This window comes from Lynx rufus, unplaced genomic scaffold (assembly GCF_022079265.1).
Source record: "Lynx rufus isolate CCGP_SWC_20201006 ecotype Redwood Valley unplaced genomic scaffold, mLynRuf1.p SCAF_11, whole genome shotgun sequence".
NCBI classification, from domain to species: domain Eukaryota; kingdom Metazoa; phylum Chordata; class Mammalia; order Carnivora; family Felidae; genus Lynx; species Lynx rufus.
In genome coordinates, this window is record NW_025814825.1 from 46,772,419 (window position 1) to 46,796,206 (window position 23,788).

Consider the following 23,788-nt stretch of genomic DNA (forward strand, 5'->3'; position numbering starts at 1 on the left):
CTACAATAATGTGTCATATGGCCAGAGTTCTTAAGTACTTTATGTTCTCTGCTGGTATGAAGTCATTAATCCCATTTATACAATTAATGAGGAAACCCTGGGTCCAAATTAGGGACAAGAGCAGGGGGGGAAAACTGGAATTAACAACAAATGATGGGTCATTTTCCTCTCAAGCTGTAATGATGCTTTGCTAAATAACACATTTTCCCCTGAACCCTATTTTAAACACTGCACAATCCTCTCTAAAAGGAACTGATTATTACTACTACATCAATTACTTTGAGTTGGGTGACCTACGCATTGCCACGACCCAGAATGAACTTGGGTCCTTCAAAAGCCTCCTCTAGAGCATTCACATTTCAATTAGCCCTGAAAACTGAATTACTTGCTTTCTAGGTGTCAGTGAAACAGGGTAGGGAGGTAGAACATCCACTCTGCAAGATTGCCCATTTTAAAGTCGTGACCCTTTCATAAAGGAACACAGGGTTTCTTCATGGTGAAAGGAATGAGCTCTGGAGCCAGACAGACCTGCTTTGAACCTCTGCTGCATATTAGGCTGAATAACCTTTGGGCAAGTTACTTAACGTCTTTGAGTCTAGGATTCCTCATATTTAAAATAGAGGTGCCAGGGGCGCCTGGGTGGCGCAGTCGGTTAAGCGTCCGACTTCAGCCAGGTCACAATCTTGCGGTCTGTGAGTTCGAGCCCCGCGTCAGGCTCTGGGCTGATGGCTCAGAGCCTGGAGCCTGTTTCCGATTCTGTGTCTCCCTCTCTCTCTGCCCCTCCCCCGTTCGTGCTCTGTCTCTCTCTGTCCCAAAAATAAATAAACGTTGAAAAAAAAAATTTTAAAATAGAGGTGCCAGTAGCACCTACTTTTAGGGTTCTTGACAAGAGTATTTATGTTTATTAACAAATGAATAAATTCAAAATAAGAACAACAACAACAAAGGTAGAATGTGAAGAACGAAAAGAAAAATCCAGACACATCCTTCAATAAAAGATCTGAGATAGGATAGTCTAGATGAATCCTTCCCATAATCTGAATCTCTCCTTCTTGAAGTTAATAAAAATGTCTCAGTCAGGAAAAATGTGAATTTGAAAAGGACAAAAGTCATCTTCTGCGGCCTGAACCCCAAAGACTACCAGGGTAACAATAATCCACTATTTTTTTTTTTTTTGTATTGATGTTGGTTTGTAGTGTTGGTCATGATGGCTTCCTCAGTGTGAGTGTCAGGGGCGGGGGTGGTATGTGTGTGTTAAAAAACAAAAAGCAAAACAAAACAAAACAAAAAAACAAAACCTTAACCTCCCCAGACAAAGAAATGGAGAGTTGGGACATTGGCTGTTTTCTTTAGCAGAGAAAGTTTTCAGCTGGAAAGACTTCGGAGAAAGTCCTTGTCCTTTTCGTTCAGTTACAAGGCATAATTGTAGGGGAAGTTACAACAAAAGAGCCTAATGCAACTTAGAGGGCTTTTAATAACCACTGTGACCACACACATCCTCAGAACCATGAGGGAAGCACCTCATTCCATCCCAGGCCTGCTGGGATCTCTGCTCACATTACCAGATAGCTTCTTTTAGAGGCACTTCCTCTCTGCATTGTGGTGAAACGGGCCTGCTAATTTGGTCCCCAGAGATGTGTTTGGACCTCATGAAACTACACTTCAGTGAGAACAAAACAGCACCAAAAATGCCACCCAGGCCTCCCCTCTAATGAAGATATCATTGCACGACTGCTATGAGGTCTGTCAGCAGAAGGAACCTTCAGTGATTCCCCCAGTGGGAGACAGCTGACCCACCAAGTCACGTCCCTTTCAAGGCGGCCAATATCCAGTGACTGATCAACACATCAATACATCTCAGCCCAACGTGGACAGCTGTGAAGGGCCATGTGAGCTCCAGAGGTGCCTATGGGATCAGCCACGGCCGTTGTTGGGCCTGTACCCCAACTTGGTTTCTGCTTCATCCAGCTTCTCTCCTGTGTTTTCCACAGGTGACTACGGAGGCATATAAATATCCCACACACAGAACTGTTAATCAGAACCCATGCTGCTACAGTGAGCGTATATTTATTTGTCTTCTAAACAAGGACACTATAGAGAGGAATCAGAGTTCTTAGTAATTTTACTGGGACAAGTGACTTAATGAATACTGTTCTCAGCAAACAGGAACTATGGTAATTCTGAATTACCACAGCTAAAGCAGGGAATGAATTTGGTTAGGGTTTCATACTGTGGAAACTGACACAGGAGGCAGGATATGAACCCTTTATTAGTTAAACTTTCTGCCATTGGAAAAAAAACAAAATTTTTTACATCTTAAAAGTTAAGGGGCGTCTTGGTGGCTCAGTTCGTCGAGCATCCAACTTTGGCTGAGATAATTATCTCATGGTTTGTGAGTTTGAGCCCCATGTCGGGCTCTGTGCTGACAGCTCAGAGCCTGGAGCCTGCTTTGACTGCCCTGTCTCCCCCTCTCTCTGCCCCTCCCCTGTACACATTCTCTCTCGCTTGCTCACTCTCTCAAAAATAAATTAAAAAATTTTTTTAAATTAAAGAAAGCTAACATGTTCATTATGAAATTTTAAGCTATGCAGGGGAGTACAGAATAAAACAGAACACAAAAGAAATCACCTAATATAGCTTCTCCTCATGAGGGGGAAAATATTAGTATTTTAGTATGATGAAAATTATTCTAGCCATCACTTTGTTCATAAGGAATAAATGGATAGATGAGTGAATGGGTGCATACATAGACTGAATAACTTTATGACACTAGAATCATATACTACAGTTTTTAAAAATATATATGCAATTAATGATACACAAAGATGCATATTTATATATGTGTGCCTAAATGCTTTATTTGTTAGACAAAAAGAAACTAATTAAAAATTAAAGGAAAGTTTTAATTTCCAGTAAACATTTCTTCACCACAGGAAGATGAGCTCCTATTCCATATCTCCAGGGCCCTGCAAAGCTGCATGCCAGGCCCATTCAGACATGACCACAGTCCATTCAGTATCACTTGAGTTAAGGAAAAGGTCTGCCTGGCAGGGATGGTCGCAGTTTATTCCTCCTGCCCAAGCATAATTATTAAAACGCACCTATTTCACTTTCAAAAGTTATAGATTAAAAAAAATTTTCTATATTTTATATTTTAATTGTAGTTTTTTTTAATTTTCAAAAAACTTTTTGAAATTATTGCTACTACTTAAAACCAAGAATCTGTCATAGTTTACCAGCCTTGGTAAAGAGTTACAGTTTACTACGAAAATATCATTATTGTGCCAAAAAGAAAAGATTTGGTTCTATTTTTAATTATATGGCAATGTATTCTCCTAGTTATTTTAATCATTTTCAGAATTGAGACAGAAGGAGAACACTCGAAATTCTGCTTACACTATTTCAAACCAGATGTGAAGCATGTTGAATTCAAATTTAGAGAAGGACTTTCTGAAGTGCCAGGTATAACTTTGGGAGTAGGATAAACTCTACCATGAAGTCATTGTCTGTATTGAAGAATTTTACCCAATTTAGACAGCAGGGAAAAAGAGCAAATGTATGGATACAGTTGGATGTGTCATATCTCTGTGACATTGGCTAAGTTACTTATATTTCAGAGTCCTCAGTTTCCATGTCTTTAAAATGGGGATAATAGTGGTACTTCCCTTGTATGATTATTAGAACTGTTAAATGAGACTCCCTATAAGAAGATTATAGCACAAGCTGACATAGAACTCTCTCTCCCTCTCTCTCTACATGCCCAAAGGATAGAGTCAAGTCTCCATTTCAACATGCTTTGGAAACTTTGTATGTATGAGTGTTTTCCAGTGTGTGACCCTGGAATGCTGGAGTAAAACTCATCTGGGATACTTATTTCTAAAGAGGATTCTGAGGCTCTAACTCAGACCAGTCTTGGGCAAGAGAAGAGGAGTAAGAACCAACAGTGAAAATAATTCTCTTCGTGATTTTTATGTGGATGGTTTACAGACCACATTCTGAGAAACACAAGATGTATTTGGGAAGCAGCATGATTAAAGCACGTCCAGGAAGGATGGGTCCACAGGAATAGGTCAGGTATTGCTGGTATTTCTGGCTAATCCAGCTCCTCTGAGAACCTGTGAAATCTGCCATCTCAGGAATAGAGGATAAGGCCCTTCTTGGAATGCACAGCAAAGGTTGTGAATTCTACTGATTCATACTAGGCTAGGCTTAACGGAACGGGTGGTGTGGGCAGGTGAGGGCAAAAGGAACGTCGCCTCATTGTATTTTAGGGTCCAGTTAGTTTAAACAAGTAAATCAGGGAACATAAGCACTTGCCTAGGAAAAGCTTTAATAGGCTCTGTGTCTTCAGAACCCGGGCTTTGCCTGGAGGTGAGAACTGACCACTACAGTACCTCTAAGACTTGAGCTAGATGTAGGCAGAATAATGACCTGCCAAAGGTGTCCATGTCTTAGTCCCTTCAACTTGGGAATGGGTAAGCTTCAGCCAAAGAGAAATTAAGGTTGCAAATGGAATTAAAGTTGCCAATAAACTAAACTGTAGGTAGGAAGATGATCTTTGATCGCCCAGGTTGATTCACTATAATCCCAAGGGTCCTTAAATGTGAAAAGGAAGAGAGTAGATCTTAAATGTTCTCAACAAACACACACAGAAACACACACACTCATGCACAGTGATAACTATCTGGGAGTGATGGATATTGTTAACCGACTGAATTGTGGTAAATATTTCAAAACCCATAAAAACATCAAAACATCACATTGTACATGCAAATGTACACAACATTTTTTGCTTCTCAGTTATACCTCAATAAAGCTGGGAAAAAATGTGGGAAAGTGAGGCAGAAGTGTCAGAGTGATGTGATGTGAGAACAATTGTACTCCCCATTGCTGGCTTTGCAAATGATAGGGAGCCACAAGCCAGGGAACGTGGATAGCCTCTAGAAGCTGGAAGAGACAGGGATGGATTCTCCTTCAAAGCCTCCGTAGGGAATGTGGGTCTGTCAGCACCTTGATTTCAGCTCGGTGAGACCAGTTTGGACCCATGGCCATCAAAATTGAAAGATAATAAATTTGCATTGTTTTAAGCCACTATGTTTTTCGCAATTTGTTACAGCAGCAATAGGAAACTAATATAAACCCCTAGATCCTTAGAAGTTTCAAAGACATCAAAGAACTTGTGAATAAAAACATGGGCTTTGGAAGCATCCTGCTTGGGGCTGAATCCCAGTGCTTTCAATTATTTGCTATGAGACTCCGAGACAAGCACTTTATTTTTCTGAACCTTTATTTCCTATTCTCTAAAATAAGGATAATAATAATACTTACCTCATAGAGTTTCTGGGAATCCTAAATGTAAGCATCTGTACACATTTATTCATTACACTGCCTAGCCTGGAGTGAGGGCTTAATAAATTTTAAAAATCTGGAAAAATAGAGCCATTAGTCAAGCACCGGGCTCCCAATCACATTTAGAAACCTTGCCAAATAAATGATTAAAGTTGATGGACAAAATATTTTTAAAGTACTGAAATAGCACCTAGTAATGAATGAAAGAGACATCACCTGTGGTTTTGGGTAGCTCACCCAAGCAAATGGAAGAATTTTCTATGGAACTATCTCCCTTTACTGCATCAGAACTGAACACACTGGTAAGTTGTACCCAATATTGTCCTGATTATTCTATATTGGAGGACACATATTCTGTTAGAATGTAATAAGGCTGCCAACAGTTGAGCACTGAGCTTTGAGAAGGAGCTAGTGGTGGATTGTCTGCTTCTTCCCACAAGGAGGGCTGAGCATGGGAAAAAGTCCATTATCACAATGACATCTTAGTCTTGAGTACATCCCAGCTCATTGCTGTTAAAGCCTTATCAGAGGCCTCAGGTTGCTATGGGAGAACAATAGCCCAAAGAAGGAAACAGAAGGGTTCTCCAGAAGATATATAAAAGGATTAATGTCCTTAAGTGGACCCACATATGCGTGAAGGTTCATTGTCCTTGGCTCCTTCTTTCCTTACTTTGGTTTCAGCTATGTTTTAGAGTTTCATAACAAGCTGATCTCAGTGCCTGACATATTGTATTCTGGCCAGTAGTATGCTTGTATAATACTTATATAACACTTAATATTCTGACTATGTAATATTCTTCATGGTTCAGAGTAAAATAAGAAAATTAAGGAAAGAATCCTCATTTTCACTGTTGTCTTTCGTCCGCCAAGCTGAAAATACCAGAAAACTCAGCTCAAACTGTTTTTGTTAAAACAGGGAAATCATTCATTTTCATTTAAAAAACAAGATGCTATTTTTAGGCATGGCTACATCCAAAAAGCTGCAGTGATGTTATCAGGACCCTGTTTTTCTCTAGGTCTACTTGCCAGTTCGCTGTGCTTGCTCCACAGTGGGCTCTCTCTATCTGATCGCCCCTAGCAACCCTGTCTTAGATTGTTCCTGCTTCCTGTCCAATAGTGAGGAAAGATTTTTCTTTGTCAGTACGTCCATATTGGGCCAACCGGGTCAAGTGCTCATTCCTTAACCAACATCTGTGATACCCTTGTATTCACCAAATCTTTTGTGAAGACAAAAGATCAGATTTCTACTTTAGTTCCTAAGTGTATTTTCTTGAGAAGAAGGCTCCAAGCTTTAATGAGCTCCTCAATATGTTCTATGACAAGATGGACTTAATGTTCCCCTCACCTTCACTAAATTTTAAATAGGTTTCTTCTTGAATATAGGCACCTGAATTTCCTTTTCTTGGAACATTACCTTTAGAAAACTTAAAATTGTAAAACTTTTCTCTTTTCCCAGACTTTTGCTACCTTCATAACCCAGGTCTTTCTCAAGGACCTGGGAGACATCCCTTTGAAATGTAATCATCAAGAAAGATAGTGACCCTATCCCCCAGTCCCTGTGAGAGGGTAGCAGCTTAATTTCTATCAGGAACAATTAGAAAACTAATAGGACTTCACATTGACCAACCTCCACCCGAACGTCCCTTAGTACTTTCACAGCTTACTCCAAAAGTTAAAACTTCCATACCTTGTGTTTCAGAGGAATTGAGTTCAATTTCTCTCCCCTATTACAGTAACTCTTTTTTTTTAAGTTCATTTATTTATTTTTAAGAGAGAGAGCAGGGCAAGGGGCAGAGAGAGAGAGAGAGGGAGAGAGAAAATCCCAAATAGGTTCCATGCTGTCAGCGCAGAGCCCAATGAAGGGCTCAAACTCATGAACCATCAAATCATGACCAGAGCCAAAATCAAGAGTCAGATGCTGGCTGAGCATCTGAGACTCTGACTGAGCCACCCAGGCACCCCTACAGGAAATCTTGAATAAAATCTTCCTTGCCTGTTTAATGTTATCTGGTGTATTTTTTTGTGTTGTCAAACTTTAAAACAGTTAGAAACTGATATAAACCTAAGATCCTCTACATACAGATGTAAGGTATAAGATGTCAGGGATCCTGAACCATTAAAGTCCCAGATCCTTTTTATAATATTTGCCCAACAATCTCCTGGAATGCTTTTTGTTTCCTCATCAATAAAATAGAAATAATAAAACTTGCTCTGATAAGGACCCTACTCAACTCCACTTTCCAAACACCATTTACATTTATTAATGGTTGTTTGGTATCTGGTTTCCAGTAGACTGTAAACTCAATGAAAGCAGAGACTATGCCCACCTTATTCATTGCTGAATCCTAGTGCCCAGCATGATATTGGCATTCAAAAAGTGCTCTATAGATATCACACGAAAGTGACTATAATTAGATAATACATAACATGAATAGAACAGGAGGAATTACAAATAAAATGAAATTTTACTGAATTTGACCCTGAGCTCAAATTAACATAATGTCCAAATGCACACTTAAGACAATGTCAGGAAATCTGGGTTTTAGTCCTAGCTTTGACACTGACTAGAGTTATACACATAATTATTAAATTTCTCTCATCCTTAATTTTTTTTTACTGTAAATACCAGAAATAGAGCAGATGATTCCTGAAATCCCTTATAGAAATAACTTTCTAGACCTAAGGATAATGCCCCCCCAATGTATTACCATTTCATAGATCAAAATTCTGATATACAACGATTGCTCTAGAGTTAGAGAACATTCTTATGAATCCTGACATGTAAGACTGTTCATTCCCCCCACACGCACCTTTTCTTCATTTCTCTCCATCCTTTCATGTATTCATAGAATTATTAAATACTTGCTCTGTATGTACTTGCCTTAGGGAAGTTTAAAAATGTTTTATATACCTGCCTTGAAATAGTCACCCATATTCTGGCTGAAATTTATTTCTAATGCGATTCAAATTCTAGTCCTATGTTTATTTCATTATGTGGTTTAAAAAGTTGTTTGCTGACCTTGATGCATTATGTAAATGCCAGAGGCTAATTCTCTTTCAAGCATAATCTTCTGGGTATAGAACTTGGATGTCAATCAGGTAGCCAAACATTGGAGGACTTGCCCCACATGCCCCTTTCTCTGAGTCTTCCACCTTTCAAAAGGGTTAATAACGCTTGTGTTTACTTTCCTGACTGATTGCTTTGCTTTCAACTATAAATCAATAGTTTCTATATTAGATTGATTTCAGTGATGTAAACCAGTAGAAAGAATCCCTCTGACCATGTATTCTTATCCTTTTTTGCTCTCCCTCTCTCTCTTTTTCTAGCTCTGTCTCTCTCTCACACACCGTTTTAAAACTGTAGGTATCATAGCTTATTCATTGGCTCATAGTCATTAACACAACAATGATCAAATAGAAAGACCCCAGGCAGAGACCTGACAAGACCAAGAAAATAGATGATTGTTGGAACTCATTTGTAATATAATAGTATTCCAGCATACTGTAAGTTTTTGACCTTAAGCAAAGGAAAGTTGATGACTTTAATAGAGTTTTCTTTATAAACCTTTTTCTTTCTGCTTCAAAACTGCTGACTTTTTTTAAGCGCTGCCTCTCCTGCAATTGCTTTCAAAAGCGTATTTCTAAGTTTCAAAGCCAGAGTTCACTTCAGTAATGCTCCGTTAATTGTGTGGGCATTGACACTTAATGGCAAGCCTGAGGCCCTTCTTGACAGAATAAAGTACATCCCTGGAATGTCTGCCCCTCTCTCTTCCACAGAAAACACTCACCCCAAATATAAGAAAGTACTTTCTCAGTTCCAGTTGTCTCATAAGTAGCCTAATAATAACAGTATCTTAGTTACAGACCCCAAGAAGTAAAACAGTTCTGTTAATACAGATCTGGATTCAAACACTACCACTAACAGACATTGGTGGTGAAATATTAGGCAAATTATTTGCTTTCTCTAAGCCTCAGTTGCTCCTCTCAACACGATTGATCATAGTATCACCTCAGAGGATCATGGGGAGGGTTAAATAATAGGTTGGTAAAGAAATTTATAAAGATATTGGCACATATTTTGTACTTAGCAAACAATAATGGTGGATGTGTGTGTTGTTGTATCGCTACCCGTTAAAAGCAAGGAAATGTATTTGGTCTTTGGCTGAAAACAGTAACTGCACCAATGCCAGAGAAAATTCTGCAGTTTGAGGTATGATAAAGTCTGCTGACTCTCTTGGGCCCCTTCTTCACCTCCTGTTTTAGCCTGACTTATAACCAGACCTTATGTTCCTGATATCCCATCTCACAGCTCCAGCCAAGGGGACCATGCATTTGCTTTCTAATGCAACTGCCTCTCTATCTATTATTATTACTCAGTGGTCTTCTATCTATATCTTCCAAGTTCATGGTTTGCTCAAAGACAATCTTTCTCCATCAAGTTTCCATATTTTCCAGACCTGCTGCCAATAGGAATCTAAAAAGCTAACATTACAGAAACTATAAATATGGCCCCATAAAAATAAATTCTAGGAGTTGCACAAATAGAAATATCAATTTGTCATTCAATGACTTCAATTAACTACTTCACCATGTTCAGCAATCACCAGTTTCTCCTTCTGTGATTTGACTGTGATCTCAATTTCTTCTTTATTTATCCATATGGAAATTATTCTACCCCAAAATTTGTAGGGATGTACCTGGCATCACTGTCAGACTATGTTTAAATCACATATATTCCATCTCACATTTCTCCATCCTGTGGATGAAAACCTCTCTCACCTTCTCTCTCTCTCTCTCTCTCTCTCTTTCCTTCACCTCCCCTCATTCGTTTACTATAATTCTGAGCATGGTAAATGTGAAAAGTAGTATCCTTCCTTATGGACTGGGGTATACATGGGATCCCTAGTCATATCACTCTAAAAGAAACTTAGATGTCATCTATCACTCAGAAAACTTAGGTGCTAAAAATCCTGCTTTTCCAGGAAGGCCACTCTGGTGACATTAAATGAAAAGAAGTGAATGCAGGTGTCCAGGTGCTAAATTTAAATGTCAACCCTGACCTTTGGATATCAGAGCCTTCAAAGGGAGCCTTTATCAACTCTCTCTCTCAGCCTTCATAGGTAAAGGAAACATTTTTTATCAACTGAAGCCTTGTATGGAAGGGAGGAAGGTGTGTAGGTGACCACAGGACAGGATGTCAAAGGCATTCAGGTCCAACTCTCCACCCTCTCCGCCAGGCCAGTATCACATAATTATGCTAGCTCAAAACACTGATTAGAATGTGGTTTTCGTTATTTATTCATAAGCTTTTCAGCAAATTAAATTTACATGACTGATTTTTTTTTAATGCATTAGTGGCTAGAAGACTTCTAGGAAGTTTCAGAAGAAAAGTTGGGCAAATATATATGGTATTCCAGCACACTCTTCCTGACCCCACCAGAAGACATTATAGTATTTCTTACCTGTTCCCCAAGAAGGTTCAAGGAGACAACACAGGTAGAGGCTTTCACCTTAAGCAATTTCATTTGCCAAAACTACCCTATAGAACCCAGAAATGTCAAGGTCTTTCAACATAGTATTTTATTGTTGCATGACGTAGAAAATCAAGGAGAAAAATGCAAAGCCGCCAAGTGCTGGTTATTTTAATCCTAGTATCTGTCAGGTTCTAGGAGGGATGCCTGTATTCAGTGTCACCTCCCACTTCTGCTCACCACACACATAAAATACACACCTCCACAACAGGACAGAAGTTCCTAAGGGCAGGTGGGATTGATTCCCACAGCAGAAATAAAGATTGCTTCCTAAACACTTCATGAATAAACTCAAACTGATGTCAACCCTTATTTGGCTACTTGGTTAAGTTTTGTGATGTAGAATTACATTACCCTCTACCTCATCAAACTTTAAATGGCTCTCCACTACCTGGAAATTCTGAGCAAATGCTATTCTTGATATAATGCCATTTCACCTTTCCAAATTTAATTCTCATTGCCCCTCAGTAAATATTCTACAACCCAGTTAAACTAAACTTCTTTCTGTGTGGAAAGAGTTTTCTGACTACTCCAACTTTAAAAATTTTTTTTTCATATTTCCATTCTTCAACTGACCTTCTTACAGCCCACTCCAACCTAGTAGAAACCATCTCAAATATTAAATATTTCCTCCATGAACCCTTTCTTGCCTAACTCCCTCACAAACATGAGATTTTTCTCTCTTCTATATTCCCAGAAGATTAGCATTTTTTATACTCTTGAGAAAAATATTTTCTTCTGATTCTTACTGTACTCACTGACCCACTCTTTTATCTCTGTGTTAGTTCGTTGAGGGCAGGAGGTAGTCTTAAATATCTTTGGATTCCCTGCAGTGTCAGACAGAGTGCCATGCTCATAGAATACAGAATAAGCATTTTGCAGAATTGGACTAAATGTAAGCATAGGAATAAATAGCTATATTCCAATTAGAGTTTAGTAAATATTATAGTCATTGATGTAGTATAAAACTCACTATGTTTCATTGGGCAAGGAAATACTAAATTTTAGTAAATAATACATTGAAATCAATATGACATGCCTAAAAAGCAAAAGTTCAGAAGACCTCTAAATATATCCAGCTTTCTGTAGATATCCTCTGATTCTAGGAAGAATTATAAATCAGGAAATTATATTGGCCATAATTTCAGGAAGAAATATTCTATAAGGATTTAAATCAATAACAATATTTAAAAAGAGTAATTTTTATTACAAGAAGCGTACTTTCTCTCAGAAGTTTCCTTGCTTCCTTGCTTCTTCCTTCCTTCCTTCCTTCCTTCCTTCCTTCCTTCCTTCCCTCCCTCTCTCCCTCCTCCTTCCTTTTTTTTTTTTTTTTTAGAGTAAATTGGCATTAGGAGCTAGGTGCCTATTTAAAATCAAATAAATGTGGATTTATTTGTCATAGCAGACTGAATCTCAAAGTGGTCCAAGAATTAAACATAAACAATAAGGGGCTCCTGGGTGGCTCAGTCGGTTAAGCGTCCGACTTCGGCTCAGGTCATGATCTCACAGTTTGTGGGTTTGAGCCCTGAGTCAGGCTCTGTGCTGACAGCTCAGAGCCTGGAGCCTGCTTCACATTCTGTGTCTCCCTCTCTCTCTGCCCCTTCCCTGCTCATGCTGTGTCTCTCTCTGTCTCAAAAATAAACAAACATTAAAAAAAATTAAAAAAAAATAAAATAAACGTAAACAATAAAACTAGACATCACTAATAAAAAGACACGGGGACTATTTTAAATTACTTTTTAACTCAAATTTATCAAAAATATTTGGACGTCTAAACTTTGTACCACACCTAGAAAAGTTTGTTCAATTATAACATAAAAATTATGTTTAAATACCAAAAACTGTCATAAAGAAAAACGATGAATGGCAAAATGGAAACTTTAAAAACTCGTATTTCAGATAAAGGGTCAATTTCTTCAATATGGAAAGAATGTTTGTAACCTCATAGAAAAAATACCAAATGTTCACATGAAAAGCGGCCAAACATGATAATCGAAGTTAACCAGAAATGAAATTCAAACAGCATTAAACATGTGAAAAAATACTCAACATCACACATAATAAAATATACACAAAATAAAATTATACTAAAATGATTTTCAAGCAGGAATCCTAAAGTGCTAAAGATAACGCTGTTTCAGAGAAGAGGTTGGGACAGAGGGGGCAATAGCACTTTCATATCAGTCAGAAAATTGTTATTAACAGAAGGAAGAATTTCCTTCTTGGATGTTGACATATTGGTTTAACAACAGGTATATCTCTACTAGTTTTTGTATCTAGTTATATCTATGGTTGTATGTGAGAAAAATATAAATAAGAAAGACCTCATATATAAGAAAAGTTTACCTTATCTAAAAAGGTGAACAAAGATGCAAAACCTCTATCAACTGTCAGGGCTAACCAACTCCCAACCTCTGCTAGTCTTTGTGGTACATTTGTAATTAAAAATTATTAGTCTAAATGCAGTTTTTAAAAAGTTGTTTAATAAATTGCACTAATTATTAACATAAGAAATAGAAAAGCCATCATTATTCATCACATGAGCATTAAAAGGATAATAATAAATAATTTTGAGCAACTCTATTCCCACAAATTTGATAACAGATAAAATGAACCAGCTCCTTGAGAGACAGAAAATAATAAAATTCACAAAAGGAAAAAATGATAATCTGAATAGGCCTATAATTGTTAAATACAATTTAATCAATAATTAATAATCTCTCATAAAAAAAGCACCAGACCCAGATGGTTTTACTGGTTAATTCTACCAAACATTTAACAACAAATGATACCAATTTTCTTTTTTAATTTTTTTTTTCAACGTTTATTTATTTTTGGGACAGAGAGAGACAGAGCATGAACGGGAGAGGGGCAGTGAGAGAGGGAGACACAGAATCGGAAACAGGCTCCAGGCTCCGAGCCATCAGCCCAGAGCCTGACGCGGGGCTCGAACCCACGGACCGCGAGATCGTGACCTGGCTGAAGTCAGACGCTTAACCGACTGCGCCACCCAGGCGCCCCGATACCAATTTTCTACAATCTCTTCCAGAAAATATAACTAGAGGTACTACTTCCTAACTCATTCTTTGGTGGCAGTATTGCCCTAATACCAAAAACAGATAAAGACATAACAAGAAAGGAAAATTACATACCACTATCTCTTAGACACAGATGCAAAAATCTCAACAATATATCATCAAATTGCATCTAACAAAGTATTAAAACAATTATGCACTATGACCAAATGTGATTTATTCTAGGTATGTAAGATTTGTTCAAAATTCAAAAACAAGTTATTTTAATACATCACATCAATGGGCTAAAGAAGAAAATAAATGTATGTAATTGTATCATTTGATATAGAAATATTATTTGACAAAGTCCAACATCCATTTATGGTATAATGCTCAGCAAGAAGAAATAGGGGAATTTCCTCTATTTGGTCAATAACATTCATAGACTCTCCAGCTAATATCGTACTTAATAATGAGAAATTGTGTACTTTCTCCCTATGACTGGGCACAAGGCAAGGATGTACTTTCTTACCAGTTCTGATAAACATTTTTTTGGAAGTCCTAATTTACTGCAATGAGAAAAGAAACAGAAATAAATAATGTGCATATTTGAAAGAAAAAAATTCAGCTGTTTTCATCTGTAGATGAAATGGCTGTCTATGGGGAAAAAATGTAAAAAATAAAGAGAAAATTCCTGGAATAAAAAGATTATAGCAAGGTACAGAATACAAGATTAACATTAAAAAGTCTATTACTCTCCTTTATAGCAGGAAAAACTAATTGGAACTTGAAATTAAAAACACTATCACATCCCTTACATCAAAAATGAAATAGTTAGGTATAAATATAACAATATATTTTTATAGGATCAATATGTGGAAATAAAAAATTCTTTTTTTTTAAGAATTTTGTAGATGTTTGTTTATTTTTGATGAGACAGAGGGAGAACAGGAGAGGGGCAAAGACAGAGGGGGACAGAGGGGGACAGAGGGGGACAGAGGATCCCAAGCAGGCTCCACTGTGACAGCAAAAAGCCCAATGTGAGGCTTGAACTTGAACTGTGAGGTCATGACCCAAGCTGAAGGGGGATACTAACTGACTGAGCCACCCAGGTGAACTGAAACACAAAATTCTTATGAAAGAAACTAAAGAGCTAAATAAACAGAGATGTATTCCATGTTCACTGACTACAAGATTCAATATTGCAAAGATTTCAATTATTTCCACCTTGATCTATGGATTCGATATAATCCCAATCAAAATTATATCAAGTTATTTTGCATATATCAACAAAGTGTTACTAAAATTTATATGAAAGAAAGAAACAAACAAAAAACATTTGGGAGAAGAATAACATCACAGGATGGATATAACCCAACTTCAAGACTCATTATAAACCTAAATTGACCAAGACATGCTATTAGTGAAATAATAGACACACATGTGAATTAAAGAAAATAGAATCCACAGATGGATCCACATACATCCTAGAGTGATAGACTCCCTCCTCTAGCAAAATAAAAAGTGGTGACTGGGGCACCTGGGTGACTCAGTCAGTTAAACAACCAAGTGTTGGTTTTGGCTCAGGTCATGATTTCACAGTTTGTGAGTTCGAGCCCTCTACCAGGCTCTGCACTGACAGTGTGGAGCCTAGATGGGATTCTCTGTCTCCGTCTCTATCTGTCCCTCCCTCTCTTTCTTTCTCAAAAATAAACAAACATTTTTTTAACTTTTTTTTTTTTTTTGAGAGACAGAGAGAGAGCATGAGGGAGGAAGGGGCAGAGAGAGAGGGAAACATGGAATCTGAAGCAGGCTCCAGACTCAGAGCTGTCAGCACAGAGCCTGACGTGGGGCTCAAACCCACGAACTGTGAGATCATGACCTGAGCTGAAGTTGGATGCTTAACCAACTGAGCCACTCTAGTGCCCCAACAAACAAACAGTTTTTAAAAAGTGGTAACTGCGGGGCGCCTGGGTGGCGCAGTCGGTTAAGCGTCCGACTTCAGCCAGGTCACGATCTCGCGGTCCGGGAGTTCGAGCCCCGCGTCGGGCTCTGGGCTGATGGCTCAGAGCCTGGAGCCTGTTTCCGACTCTGTGTCTCCCTCTCTCTCTGCCCCTCCCCTGTTCATGCTCTGTCTCTCTCTGTCTCATAAATAAACGTTGAAAAAAAAAATTAAAAAAAAAAAGTGGTAACTGAGCGGCACTGATTTAAGATGACAAACAGAGCCTATGTGTTCTTTTCATCCCTGACATTATAGAAACCTAGATTATAGAAAACATGCAAGACAAACAACAAAAATAGTAACTGCCATCAGCATGCAATAAACTAAGCCAATTTTGAAAATTAGATACCATAAAAAAATGGTACTGACATCTACAGAAAAAATAACTAGAGAAAATATGCAAGAGTCTAGTCTGGAAGGGCTTTTCTTTTTAAAGTTTATTTATTTATTTTGAGAGAGAGAGTGAGCAGGAAGCAGCAGAGAGAGAAGGGGAGAGAGAAAAAATCCCATGCAGGCTCCACATTATCAGCACATGGAGCTTGGTGTGGGGCTCGAACTCATGAACCATGAGATCATGACCCGGGCTGAAATCAAGAGTCAGACACTTAACCAACTGAGCCACCCAGGCACTCCTGGAAGTGCTTTAAAAAAACAAAACAAACAAACAAAAAAAACCCCAAAAATGCTAGGAGTCACCAAACAACATGAAAATACAAAACAGAAATAAGTAACTCAATTAAGAGAAATATGAGTTTCTAGAGGAACATATTTGAGAGAACAAATTGAGATGGAACATAAACTAAAAAATTGTAACACTCCTGCCACCAGTTTGAACACAGTGTGTACAATAAAATATCTTGGAATTTACATTTCTAATTGTCATAGATAACACTAATAGATATTAGATGGGGAAAAATGCAAACAAATATAAAAACAGGGAAATAAATTCAAGCCCAATTTGGGGGCGAGGAGATAAATACTCAAAAGACAGGTAAAAAATCACGTTCCTGTGGTAGGTAGACTACAGCTTGGCTTTAGAGTTGCCTAACAGCCCAAGCAGAGGGAAGATATGATTAGCTCACAAATGAAAGTGTTTGCAAGATACAGCGTTAAATAACAGTTAAGAGATTCAGAAGCAAGTCTCATAAGAGGAGCTGAAAATAAATTTCCCAATGAGTTTTTACAAAGAGGATGTGCTCATTAACATTCCTTAAATTAATGTAACAAATTTGTTAACAGGAAGGTTTGTTATCATGTTCCTCAGGGACAGGCATTATAATAATTTTTGAAAGGGTTTTACATTATTTTTCCCTCTTTAATTTTCAGGTAGACTAATGAATTTTAATTTTGAGGACTGGTTACAGGGTGATCCCAGTGGTTTTCACAGAAATACATAATAAAACATTGCTTAATGCAGCACTTCAGGAGTAAGTAAAAAAGTGGTTTGTCAGTACCTGGAGTTCAATTAGGAACTCAGGAGACAAGCAAAAGTTCCATCTTTATCAAAGAGGATTATTATTATTTTCTCTTTATCAGCAGGAGAGAGACCTGGGCTATGGCTATGACTAGAGATATTCACTATTTTGGAATCAAGAGTGGTAATGAAATATAACCAGTGATTATTAGATCTATTTTGAAATATGTCCGTGTGTATTTAACTACTGAATTCAACATAATGGCATTTATGATATGGCAACGAGATACAGTTACATTTCCTTTCAAGGTACTACTATAAGACAGAGAACTTTGTTTAATTTTATTGTGTATTATATTTCTGGAAAATCAGGATTTGATGGATTTAGTAAGAATTAATAAACCAATCCAGCAAGCTCTGCACATAAAGTAATTCTCATTCCAATAAATGGTTTTCTGGCAACTGACTTCTGCTTCCATGATTTATCAACCTAACATGGAACAGGCCTACAAGGAGTACAGTAGAATCCTCTTTTGCACTTGGTCCTGTCTTTGCAGACCAAGAAGAGAAAAGCAAGAAACATAACATATCTAAGAATAGGTTGGGAAAATATGTTCTTGTTAAGTTGACAGCATATGAATCAACAGAAAATAAAGGGAAAGTAATAAAGGCACACAAAGTTTACTGTTCTCTTTAATCGTGGAAGTGCTTTATGTCTGTTGAAGGAAAACAGCACTATTAGAGTTAACTGAGCATGTTAAACTGTAAACCACAGAGTGACTACTCATATCATAAACTTAGTTCCAAGGGGTTGCAGTAAGTTTAAATTTAGAGGCCATGGCAACCCTACCATGGATTAATAAGGCAAAAGGAGCAGTTTGGATGAAAAATGCTATAGCTGAAAAGCATATGGAGTTAATTTCTCAACTGCCACGTGGATTTAGGATAATCAAATTTCAGAGGTTTATATGCTTTAAGACCCTTCATCAGCTGATAGTTCTCTACAGCCTGTGAAATTACCTGGCTGATTGAAAGCATCCACTCAAAACTTCATTGATATATCATGTGACAAAAATTTCAGTCCATTCCAGGAAGTTATATAAAAGGATCTATCCTTGCAGCAACCCCAAATCCATATGGAAACAAAGACTATATGACAGTACAATAAATTACAACAATAGGCTATACTCTCATTCACTAGTCAATTGAACACATTGTGTGTGAACAACTATTAGACTTGGCACAAGACGAGTGTTTCCTGCCCTTGTGGAACACATAATGCATGCAAAATAGCCTAGGACAATGACTGCACCCAACAACTAAAGAAAGTTGAGCTCACAGAAAGTGAGAAAAACAGAATAATGTGCCTCCTGATAAAAGTACATGAGACCACCTGACCAATTTTCCACAAAATATTAAAACTGAATATAAATAAGCTTTTAGATCTAACTGCAAATAATGAATACATAGAAGACAGAGGAATATGCTAAATGTCATTAAATACCCTTATCATGGGCGTACAATTTAAACAAATCAGCTTAGAGGAATTAACAGGGCAAGTAACCCATGATTGTTCAACAAATAAATGGCAAGACAATAAACAAATAAATAAATAAAATAATCTATGTATAAAACATATTTAAGAAAGATACTAATTTGTTGTAATGTATACTTATTTTCTGGTTAATGATTTGATTCCCAATTCAAAGAAACAAACTGGACTGGGGAGAGGAGCAGAGGCATAGAAACAATGACTAGTTATTTTATAATACTACTATAATTATGGAAAATACTATAGAGTTTTAGATGCGACAAGTGGTATAATTTTTTAAAAAGATCCTCATCTTTTGGGGCACCTGGGTGGCTGAGTTGGTTTAGTGACTGGCTTTTGATTTCGGCCCAGGTCATGATCTCATGGTTGTGAGATCAAGCCCCGAGTTGGGCTGTGTGCTGAGTATGGAGCCTGCTTAAGACTCTATGGGGTGCCTGGGTGGTTCAGTCGGTTGACTTCATCCAACGTCGGCCCAGGTCATGATCTCGCGCTTTGTGCGTTCAGGTCCCACGTCCGGCTCTGTGCTGACAGTTTGGAGCCTGGAGCCTGCTTCAGATTCTGTTTCCCTGCTCTCTCTGCCCCTCCCCCACTTGCACTGTGTCTCTGTCTCTGTCTCTCTCTCTCTCTCTCTCTCTCTCTCTCCAAAATAAACATTAAAAAATATTTTTTAAGATACTCTCTCTCCCTCTACCACTCATGTGTGCACTCTCTCTCTCTCTGTCAGTAATAGAAACTAAAATCTCTTCTTCTTCAAAAAAGATCCTCATCTTTTAAACATATATTATATATATATACTGAAACGTTTGTAGGAGTTATTTCAAAATAATGAGCTAGGGAGGGGTGGTTATAGGTATAGATGAAATTGTCCATGAGTTGTAATTTTTGAAGTTGGGTGATGAGCATGTGGGGGTCAGTAAAACTATTATTTTTAACTTGGAAATTTTCTTACAAAAAATTAACTCTTTCTTGATAGTGCATGAGAGAATAATGACATATTAGTAGAAGTAATAATAAAGGGGGCTATGATATGTATGAGAGGGGAGTATCAACCTCAGAATAAACTCTCACAGAAGGCTGTTTCAGAAAGATGACATTTATATTAAGAACTTAAAAATAAGTAGGAGTGATTCAGATGATACCGGGTAGAGGAAGTATTCAAGTCAGGGTAACAACACATATGAAAAGTTTTGTGGTGGAGAAAAGTGGATTAACAACAAAAACAACCAAACCCTCCAAACACTCAAACTGAAGCAGAATAAAGCAGAGTAAAGCAGAGGGTAATGCTAATAAGTGTAGATATATAGATACAGGCTGAATCTTGTCAGTCTTAGTGACTTTATTAAATATTATAGACATATTCTTATGAAAAATTGAAAACCATACATTTGGGCAGAGAAACATATTAAATATGAAGCTTTAAAAGATTATGGCTATAGACTGTGTGTCCCATTCCCAAATTCACATGTTGAAACCTAACTCCCAATGATGTTAGGAAGTGGGGCTTTTGGTAGGCGATTAGATCATGGAGTGGAGCCCATCGAGATTAGTGCCCTTATCATATAGATCCAGGAGAACACCTTCATCCCTTCAGCCTTGTAAGAATATAGAATACAAGGAAGGGGGCTCTGACCAGACACCATATCTACTGGAAACTTGTCTTTTTGTGAGACATAAATTTCTGTTGTTTATAAGCCACCCAGTCTATAATATTCCATTAATCGTAGCCTCAATGGACAAGACACACATGTTACCCTTGAAGAATGAGGTGGATAAGATCAAGCATAGAAGCAGGAAGAACTATGCCACTATAGCAAAAATTGCATTGAGCAATGATGGTGGCAAGGAGTAGGAAGAAGGGAGTACACATATAGAGAATTGGATGGAGTCAAGAAATATTTAAGTGGTAAATAATAAAGACTGCTATCCTATATTGGTGGTGTAAGGGAGAAATAAGTCAAAGAAGACTCTCAGGGTTCTGGACAGTGAATAGAGACACTACAAGTGGACAGGGCACCTGGGTGGCTCAGTCGGTTAAGCACCTGACTTCGGTTCAGGTCATGACCTTGCAGTTGGTGAGTTTGAGCCGTGCATCGGGTTCTGTGCTGACAGCACTGAGCCTGGAGCCTGTTTCAAGATTCTGTGTCTGCCGGTCTCTTTGCCCTTCCCCTGCTCACTTGTGCAAGCTCTCTCTCTCTCTCAAAAATAAACAAACATTTAAAAAACTAATGGGGCGCCTGGGTGGCTCAGTCAGTTAAGCGGCCAACATCGGCTCAGGTCATGATTTTGCGGTCTGTGAGTTCGAGCCCTGCATCGGGCTTTGTGCTGACAGCTCAGGGCCTGGAGCCTGTTTCAGATTCTGTGTCTCCCTCTCTCTCTGACCCTCCCCTGTTCATGCTCTGTCTCTCTCTGTCTCAAAAATAAATAAACGTTAAAAGAAAATTTAAAAAAAATAATAAAAATTAAAAAATAAAAAACTAAAAAAGAAACACTACAAGTGGATAATGTTATGACTCGTTGAAGTATAAAAGAGGGCCAGTTGGAGGTAATAAATATGTTTTTAGTTCTAAACGTAACAGGGTTTCAGGTACTGGTCTAGCAAAATAAATGTAAAAGTCTCATAAATATGGGATCAGTAGGAAAATTGTAAAAGCAAAAGAGTACCTACCCTTAAGTCAAAAGGGACTCCAAACTTTAGTATCCCAGGAGATGCCTTCTGCTGCCACGTAGGATAGAGTAGGTTATATCAGCCATCCCATGTAACCCTGCAAGAATCAGGAGAAACTATATAAATAATACACATATATTTAAAGAAATTAGAACACTGTGTGAACAGTGAGAGGCAAACGAATTGAAATTCTGGAGACAAGGGAGCCCATCCAAGTTGAATTGGCAATGACTGGCCATTTTCTAGAATGGGACATTTGCAGAGTTTGATCAGGGACTGAGTATCAAGTTTGGTTTCCACAGCTTTAATGAAATGGGAGGAAAAAGAGAGAGACCTTGGCAGACAAATGGGTATGAGGTTGAAAACCTGGAGAGCCTTGAATGAGCAGCCAGTGTTCCCCCATTGGGGCATTATGTGGGCTCCAAGGTTGTGTTCCATAGGCTTGAGGAATAGAAAGCATCTTCTATAAGGCACAAGGAAAGCTCTTATAATCTTTAAGTGCTTCATAGGCAAAGTCCTACCAGAGGGAGAGGCTGCCTTAAAGACACATTTGTCTCTCCAGCAGACACGTGTCCTATTGAAGCCTCAAAGAAAGGGGCCAAAGGGCAAAGTTCAAAACCTCAAAAGGATAGAGCTGAATATCCTTCATTCTTATTTTGGGATGAGGAAACAGAGACATACCAGGAATAGAACGAAAAGTCAGGGAAGTCTCTGCATGAGGAAGAAGGGTATAAACCAGAAGTAAATTGACCCTCCCTAAAACATAAATCATAACGTGACTCAGCTATCCCATGTTGCTTGATGGTATTGGCCCCTCACCTTATCTAACCCTAAATACAAAATAGACAAACTATAAACTCCCTCCTTAGATTTAATAGAAAACTTGATAAGCAGAAGATAGGATTAATGAATTCAAGGAAAAGCAATAGAAAATATTCAAATTGAAGCATAAAAAGAAAATGAAATGTTAAAATAAAACAAAATAAGAATACAAGGAACATGCAGTGCACATGAATAAAATATATAAATCATTACATTTACAGACATTGAAAATATCTTGTGAAATTTTGAAATTATAAGAAATAATTTACAAATGAGATAAAATTGTCAATTCCTTCAAAATGCAATTTATTAGACTAAAAAAAAGATTAAATAGAAAATCTGAAGTATTATATGTGAAAAATAATGTTATCAATTGAAAAAATATTTCTCACACAGAAAACTCTATATATGTATGTGTATATTTCTGTGTATATATATATATTATATACATACATATACATCATAAACCCACATATATACACACATGTAACAAAGGATTTGTATTTAGATACATATGGGGCACCTGGGTGGCTCAGTCATTGAGCATTCAACTCTTGATTTCAGCTCAGGGTATGTTCCCATGATTCCTCTGCCCCTCTACCCTGCTCACACTCTCTCTCTCAAATAAGAAATAAGAATAAAAAATAAAAAAAGGGATTTTTATTTAGTATATAAAAATAAGACCTACAAATAAATTAGAAACATTCTGACAAACCACTACATAAATGGATAAAATACTTGAATAGGTACCTCACAGAAGAAGAAGATATTTTGATGATGAATAAGCATAATTTTTATTGTAATAAACATTTCACTGTGTATATTTTTAATTAAACATATATTTATATTTATATATAACATATAAATATAGCATACTTTATATTTATTATATATACAAATATAATTTATTATATAGTATATATAATATATAAATATAATATATATATATTTATTTATAAAAGTTCTCAGTAACATTAATAGTCAGGGAAATGCAGACTAAACTCACAAAGAGACACTACTATACTCCCAACCAGAAGAGGTGAAATTAGAATAACAGAAATTACTTCCTGCTGGTGAGCCTGTGGAACAGGAATTCCCACATAACAATGAGTATAGTGTTAATTAGTACACTCATTTTTGAAAAAGTGAGACTAAAGTGAAACACACACATTCTATGACCCTGTGATCTCATTCCTACATAGCTACCCAAGAGAAAAAAAGTGCTCATTTTTAATAAAATGTATGCACAGGAACCCAAGAGAAATTACTGCTATGTCCCATAAAAGATATATAGTAAAATTTCCATTCTGTAATTATAATAGTAGAAAGTAGAAACAATATGGGTGTCCAGGGGCACCTGGGTGGCTCAGTCAGTTAAGCATCTGACTCTTGATCTTGGCTTGGGTCATGAGCTCACGGTTCGTGAGTTTGAGGCCAGC